Source organism: Silene latifolia, chromosome Y (assembly GCF_048544455.1).
Source record: "Silene latifolia isolate original U9 population chromosome Y, ASM4854445v1, whole genome shotgun sequence".
NCBI lineage: Eukaryota > Viridiplantae > Streptophyta > Magnoliopsida > Caryophyllales > Caryophyllaceae > Silene > Silene latifolia.
The window spans coordinates 51244663-51253169 of record NC_133538.1 but is presented as its reverse complement, the minus strand read 5'-3'; the positions used below and the strand labels follow the sequence as shown (position 1 = coordinate 51253169).

Sequence of the window (8507 nt, the reverse complement as noted above, 5' to 3'; positions counted from 1 at the left end):
ACAACTCTACTATTAGCAAAGAGGCAAGTAAAGATCGGATCCCAAGGGACGGGTATTGAAGTGAGATTTTCAATTGCAAGTAGCGGTGTCTAGGGGTGTCACAATTTTGGGTTTGAATAGAAGATCACTAAACTAAATAGCAATGAAAGTAAGCAAGCAAGATGATTAAAAAAAGGGATGTAAAAAATTGATAAAAGGCACTAGGGTGTCATGGGGTGATAGGGGATTCATGGGAATTGATCATACAAACATATTCTCAAATTATAAGCAAGAAATTATTGTTGTGATGGATCGAGTTGGTTTATATCTTACAATCCTAGGAAAGTTTGGGTCCCGGAGCCGAATCGATTAGATTGTACAACACCTACAAGTCGACTTAATCTTCCTTACTCAACTATATGCATGGTCTAATGAGACTAGAGTTGGTTTATGTCTTACAAGTCTCATTGAAAAGATAGGTGATGGGTAAAAAATGCAAGGATTCATAGGCTCGAATTTCATCAAACATAACATGTGCATAAGTTGAGATCACACCAAGCAAGCAAATAAACTATGAAAACATATTAATTTAAGCATGAATCATCCCCCATGTTGGTTTCCCCTAATTACCCATTAACCCTAGCTAAGGAAACTACTCACTCATTATCATGTTGAACATGCTAGCAAGGTTGTCAATCATACCAACAAAGTAAAACATGATGAATAAATGAAGATAATTAACAATAATTAAAAAGGGATTAAGAGAATTATACCTACTAATGATTCCAATAATATAGCAAAGAATAATAGAAGTACTTGATGATTGATTGGAAGGTTGTCAATCTCCCAATAATAACCCAAATAATCTTCAATTACCCAAAATGAAAGATGAACAAAAGAGAGATTAAGGAAATGAGATTTGTATTAAAACTTGATTAAAAGTTGATTACAAGATTAAAGAGAGATTAGAATGATATAAACTACACTAGAGATTGCTAAGAAGAACATGATTATCTAATTAGACTAATGGGGTATTTATAGTGAAGATTAGGTACACAAATTAGGGTTTACTAAGGGCTTAAATGACTATTAAGTCGTTGAGGAATCGCTCCTCTTAGAAAAATATGCGAGTCTCCTTTTTGCTAGTCTTTCCCGAGGTATGCGCATCCTTCATAGAACAAGTAGAAGACGAAATAGCTGTCACACAATCCGAGCGTCCAGGGCACGAGACGAGCGGATTGTGGTGGTTTTGGACGAGAGGATTTGTGGGGTGGACGGGCGGATTGTGGTGGTTTTGGACGAGCGTCCTTCTGAGGAAGACACTCGGATTCCTTGTGCTAGATGGGCGTCCAGTAGACAATCCGCTCGGATTCTTGATCAGCTTCTTCCCTTCTTCTTTTCTTCCTTCTTCTTCGTACAATCCTTGGGGATTTCATTGGAGATGCAAGGATCTTTTCTCATCATTGCCCAACTACTACAATATGTACAAAGGTCTTCTAGTCTTGTCTTCTCTTTGATGCTTTGTCATTGAATTCAGTCAATTTAGCTACATTTTGCCATGAAAATGGAAGGTTTGCACTCCTTTCCTACCAAGGGATCAAAACCTCAAAGAATATGCAAAACAAAGGACTAAAGACAATAAATGACCAAAATATGCACTAAAAAGCATGGGAACAAGGCTAATTAGGGGACTAAATATGCTCAAATAATGGTCACATCACATCTTCATAGATATAATTCTTTCTTAATCCTTATTAATTATTGTTAATCATTTTCATTTGTTCATCATGTTTTGCCTTGCTAGTATGATTGACAACCTTGTTAGCATGTTAAACTTGATAATGATTGAGTAGTTTCCTTAATTAGGGTTAATGGGGAATTAGGGAAACCAACATGGGGATTGCTTCAAGCTTAATCTAATATGCTTTCATAATTAATTTGCTTTCTTGTTATGATTCCAACTTATGCACATGTTATGTTTGATGAAATGCGAGCCTATGAATCCTTGCATTTTTTACCCATCACCTATCTTTTCAATGAGACTTGTAAGACATAAACCAACTCGAGTCTCATTAGACCATGCACAATGTTGAATAGGAAGGATTAAGTCTACTTTTAGGTGTTGTACAATCTAATCGATTCGGCTCCGGGACCCAAACCTTCTTAGGGATTGTAAGATATACACTAACTCGATCCCATCACAATAATAATTGCTTTCTTATAATTTGAGAACATGTTTAATTGTATGATCAACTCCCATGAATCCCCTATGAACCCATGACACCCTAGTGCTTTTAATTAATTGTTTACATCTCATTCTAATCATCTTACTTGTTTTTATCATTTTACTTTTATATTGTTGATTAGTTTAGCTGATCTCCTATCTCAACCCAAATTGTGACACCCTTAGACACAACCATTTGCAATTGAAAATCCTACATCAATACCCGTCCCTTGGGATCCGACCTTTGCTTGCCTCTTTACTAAGAGTAGTTCGTGAAGTTATAAATATTGTTTTGGTTGGGTAAACTTTTGACGGCGAGTTTTACGACCACACCAAAAAATGGCGCCGTTGCCGGGGACGGTGTTAACTTGATTTGATTTGATTTAATTGTTTTTAGTTGTGTTTTTCTTTACCTTGGGTAAGTCAATCTCCTCAAGGTTTGTTCTAATTATTTTTGAGTTGTTTGATATTTTGCATGTCTAGGAGATCACAAGGTATCTTGTTACCCATTGATCTTGAAATTGAAAGAACTTTGACCAACAATAGAAGACTTGCTAGAAATATTTTGAGAGGTATTGGTGAGATTGTGGACATTCAACCAAATAACATTGAGTTCATCAACGCTTTTGCAAGAGAAGGAGAGGATAACCCAATACAAAACCAACCACAAAATCAACCCACATTGCCTAAATTTTCATCACATTCCGTACCAACCGAGGAGAACCTACCAAATGATACTCCTACACCACAACATTTAAACGGTAATTTCATTGCCAAATCCGCATTTATACAATTAGTTGAGAGAAATCAATTTGGAGGGATGCCTAGTGAAGACCCTCATTCTCATATGGAGACTTTTTTTGACTATTGTGATGCGATTTCTCAAACCGGAGTTACTCAAGACCAAATTCGATGGGTCTTATTTCCTTTTTCTTTGATTGGTTCCGCGAAACAATGGTTGAAGATCCTAGATAAGGCTACTCTTGGTATTGATCTTGGAAGAAATTGGCACTTGCTTTCTACAAGAAATTCTATCCTCCGGAAAAGACTAACATGTTGAGAGCCCAAATCACCGGGTTCAAACAAAGGGATGAGGAATCTTTGTATGAAGCATGAGAGAGATTCAAGGACACTTGTCGATCTTGTCCACACCATGGTCTTAGCGAGTGGTTCCTTGTACAACAATTTTAGAATGGTCTATATGAAGACTTCCGAAACATTCTCAATATGGAATGAAATGGTATGTTCACCGAAGTCGATGACAATCAAACATGCAACAAAATTGAATAAATGGCGGTCCATAACTCACAATATAGTAGACCTCGGATGGCTACTAGAGGAGGAAAGCATGAGGTGGATTCCATTACTCAATTGGGTGCTCAACTTAGTGCTCATATTGATACCATTAATTTGAAAATTGAGAAGGCCATGGCTAAACTTGAAGAGGCCTCCAAATCACCTAAGAAACATGTTAATGCTATGGTAGCATCATCATCAATTCCAAGTGGAGTATGTGAGAGTTGTGGAACTTTGGGACATGACCAAAGTGAATGTAGGGGACAAGTGAACAAGTGAATGCTTTCCAAGCATACAAAGGTGGCACCCCTTATTCCAACTATTACAATGAGAATACCAAATTCCACCCCAATCTTTCATTCAAAAGTCAAAATTTTCAAAACCCTCAAACATACACCCCACCTCCAATGGGAAACCAAGCTCAAAGACCCTTTAATAATCAAAACCAATGTTATCAAAATTAACCTCCATACAATCAAACAAATGACCAAGGTTTTGATGTTCAAAAAGCGGTCCTCCAAATGCAGAAGAACCAACAAGAGTTTTTCACTCAAATGCAAAAGGATAGCCAAGAAAAAGACATCACCATCAACAACATACTAGCTCACACAAAGATGTTGGAGACCCAAATGTCTCAATTAGCATCTTCTAGTTCTCAAAGACTAAAGGGGCAATTACCACCTCAAGGTAATCCCTCAAGACATGAGTCGGTGAGTGCCATCCATTTGAGGAGTGGTACAAGGTATGAAGGGCCGAAGAGGCCCATTGATGAAGATGTTGTGAATGCTAGTGACAAGGAAAGAGTTGAAAACTCTTAAGAAAGAAGAAGAACCCACCCTTCAAGAAGTTTCAAAGAAGAATGAAGAGAACGTTAAGGAGAAAGAGCCTATTGTGATTAGACTTCCATTTCCAAGTCGTCAAGCTAAGCCTAAGTTTGTGAACAACTTGGAAAGTTTATGGAGATTGTGAAGAACTTGGAAGTCTCAATTCCATTTACGTAATTAATCAATCATGTTCCGGCCTATGCAAAATACATGAAAGATATTCTTACAAAGAAGAAATCCATCCGGAAGCTAGAGACTATTGCATTCACCAAGGTGAGTAGCGCCATCCTACAAAGAAGTTCACCTCCAAAACTCAAGGATTCGGGAAGTTTCTCTATTCCATGCACCATTGGCGACACTATAATCAACAAAGCTCTATGTGACCTTGGGGCAAGTGTGAGTGTCATGCCATACTTGGTGTGCAAAAGGCTAGGAATGGGAGAACTCAAGTGCACTAATATCACACTTCAAATGGCGGATCGATCAACGAAGACACCTTTAGGGGTATGGGAGGATGTGCCAGTAAGAATTGGCAAGTTCTTCATCCCGGTGGACTTTTTTTATTGTTGACATGGAGGAAGACTCGAACATTCCTATCATTTTAGGAAGACCATTCTTATACACCGCGGGAGCAGCGATTGATGTGAAACATAGAGAGCTCACAGTTGAAGTGGGAGACGAAACAATCACTTTTAACCTTGGCATGACAATGAGAGCTCCGCGCTTACATAAGCCATATTTCATGGTTGATTATTATAGCCGAGAAAGTGATAGGAAGAAGTCGACATCTCAATACAAAGCACAAGCTATGGGTAAAGAATCACCACCCATATGGGAGAAGAAAATGGATAATCTCCAAGATGCTCCGTCCAAAGAGCAAGAAAGTTTCAATAAGAATGAGAGCTTGAATATCTCACCACCACTCATGACAAAAGAAGAAGAAGGCCTCATCGGCCATAATAAGAAGAAGGAAAAGGAGTTGTTCTCATCAACTCATGACACTATTGGGGAACAAGTAGATGAATTATGCGGTCTATGGGATGATGAGTTTGAATGGTTAGTCAACCCTTATATTGGTAATGCTATGACCCAAGACCAAGGCTTTGGTGACCATTTCTACTCAAGTCACCACAATGAAGAACACAATGTGCAAAGGTCCATTTAAGATCTTTATAATGACAATAAACAAGCCTTTGACTACTTCTTCAAGGTGTTGAGCAACATCAACAACACCTTGGCTATGCCCCCTTGACATCTCATACATGAATGAGAGTTTGGTGGAGTCCTCCCTAAACCACCATTTGTAAATATCCTAACCCCTTAACTTGCATTTTACTTATTGCATTGCATTTTTGTCAATTTTGGATTTATAGTTTTATGCTTTGATCAAAATTATCATTTTGAGAGAAAGTGAGGGAGGGACTTATATGTTTATTGATGTGTAGTGTTTTGACATAGTGTGGGGATAGCAATTGCCTAGGCCATCCAAGCCTTCGTAGTACCCCCACAATGAAGATCAAAGGAACGAAGAGGAAATGATTTGGGTTACGGATGGAACTGAATCCGTGAGGTACAGGGGTAATCCGAACGTTTAAAGAAGAATCCGCTCGTCTTGGCTAAATATCCGAGCGTCCTGAGAGAAAGACGCTCGTCCTGAAAAAGATGGAAAGGAAATTTTTTCTCTGACTGAAGATCCGAGCGACCCGTTGGGAAGACGCTCGTCTCAGTGAAGATCCGCCCATCCTGCTTCTATTAAAATTTGAGATTTATCCCTGACCAAGAATCCGAGCGTCCTTAACAGAATTCGCTCGTCGCCTTAAAGACGCTCGTCTCCTACTGAAGATTCTCGTCTCAGCACGGGTTCCATTTCCTGAAACTGGCTGACAAAGAATTCGAGCGTACCGTGCTGCAGGCGCTCGTCTCCCCTGCTGCAATATAATAACACGGGTTTAAAACCCCTTTTCCCATTTCATTTCATTCCATTCATTCAAAACATAAACACACCTCAAAACCCTCAATCCCTCCAACCATAAAAATTAATTTCCTCAACCAAATTCACCCAAATCAATTCCAAACTTCCTCAACACTCAAACAAATCACTCCTCTATCAACAAAAAAGCCATTTAAATATCTAACTCCTCAAAAATTGAATCGATTTTCTAGGTTTAAAGGCAAAATTCAAAAATCCTAAATCGATTTGGGATTCATTGAAGCTTGAGGATACTAGAAGAATTCAAGCAAATCTTCGGTTTTTGATAAATACAAGGAGAAGAACAATGGCTAGGACCAAAGGTGGAAGCAAGGCACCTATAAAACCAAACCTTTCCAAAAGGCAACACGCACTTCAAGCCTCAAAGGCTTTGGTGATTCAACAAGCAAGAATGGAAATTCAAGAAACTCCTATTCTTATTGTGGAAGCTACTACATCTATCCCGGTTATTGGGCAACTAGAAAAATATCTGGAGGTAACTTTCACATCCGACTCTCATAGGAAAAATTTTGTGTCTCTTACTAAGAAATCGATTTTACCCACCTAGTTTATTTGCTCAGATGCCTTGACAAAATTGGGTGTCCTTGAAAGGACCAAGAACTTCTTTGAGTCTATGGGGTTGCTTACATTGTTTAATATGCAAGAATTGACCTACCCCTCCCTCACCTTGGAATTTCTAAGTTCATTGAAAGTTACAAAGGTGGAGACTCGAACGAACATTGAATTCCACCTTGAGAATGTGGATAGGAAGATGCCCTTTAATGAGTTTGGCAAAGTTTTCGGTCTTGATAATGACTGGACTTATGTGAAGAAACCTTCAACAAAATATGATCCCGCCCCTTTGTGGAAAGCTATTACAGGGAGGAAATTCGAGTCCTTCCATGAATGTCGTGCTCTCTATGTTCATCACCTGGGCATAAGGGTGTGGCACAAGGTAGTGGGAAATACTCTTATTGCTAGGAAGGGAACAAACCACTTCACCGAACTTGATTTTATCTATATCGAGTCAACCTTGAATGTTGATAGAAAGTTCACCACGAAGTACAATATTCTTCAACTTTTGATCGAAAGGTGGCTTAATATCGATCATGGCAAGGAAGGTACGTCCTTTATATTAAATGGGGGATTGGTAACTTGGTTGGGAAAACACTTTGACCGGAATTTCAAAAAAGATGGTACTTATAAACCGGTTAAGGGAGGCCACCTCATTGATCTAGCAACTATGGTTCACAAATTCCATTGGGTCAAGTACGACAATCTTGACAACAAATTTGAGTGGCTTACAAAAGATGCCAAGTCCATCATTCTACCGAATAAAATTTGCCGGCTCAATGTCCGTAACCCACACTATCTTCTCCCACTCTCCGAGGAAGCCGAGTCCATAATGCAACACCATAGGGAGGCCAGTGCCGAGCCATCCTCCTCTATTATCACTCCACCCTACCCGTTCACCTACCATCAGTTTCGACCCGAAAATGTTAAGGTGGGGAACGATTACTTGACTCTTTTGATGCAAGAAATGCGTAAGCAAGCCCATGAAGACCGAGTCAATGCATATAGAGCTTAATATCCGCCCCTCTTACACCTAGCTAGGCAAGGACTTCTTGACCCATCATGTCCTTTGCCTAGTTGGGCGGATAGAGGAGTTTTCTTTCGTAATGCTCCAAGGGATGCTAGCATGGGTGATGAAGAGGTTGTTGTTGAGAGTGGTGATGAAGAAGAAGAAGGTGAAGAACAAGAGGGAAGTGAGGAAGAAGAAGAAAGCTCAAGTGATAGTGGTGAAGCCTCCGGGTCTATGGAGGTAGATGATGACAATGATGCTAGTGAGGATGATGATGATGATGATGGAGATGGTAGTGATGTCGCTATGGGCGACTATTAAGGATTAGCAAGCTCTTTGGAGGATGTCACAATACATTGTGAGTCTCCTACACCTCCTTTAACTTTGTTCATTTCTCTTGTTTTTAACTTTGTATCTTAATCATGAGTTCGAGTCCTAGCAACACATAGAGGACTCCCACCTCGGTCCCATTGAGGTGTCTTTTATTGTTCCCACCATGTAAAATCCAAAATGACAAGTTTAGTTGCATGCATAACATCTTTTATGCATGAACTCCCTCACTCTCACTTGGTTTGGGGAAGTTCAAGCATATGCATTGGGAGTTAATTTAAATTATGCTCTCCAACCAAACAA

At 39.4% G+C, this 8507-nt stretch overlaps 1 non-coding gene across 1 annotated transcript; it reads right to left on the bottom strand.

Annotated features, from left to right (window-relative positions):
* Positions 1-3256: 3256 nt before the first annotated feature.
* On the bottom strand, positions 3257-3363 carry LOC141635480 (small nucleolar RNA R71). The gene has a single exon (XR_012540167.1). It is a non-coding gene; the product is annotated as a small nucleolar RNA R71 (small nucleolar RNA).
* Positions 3364-8507: the final 5144 nt, after the last annotated feature.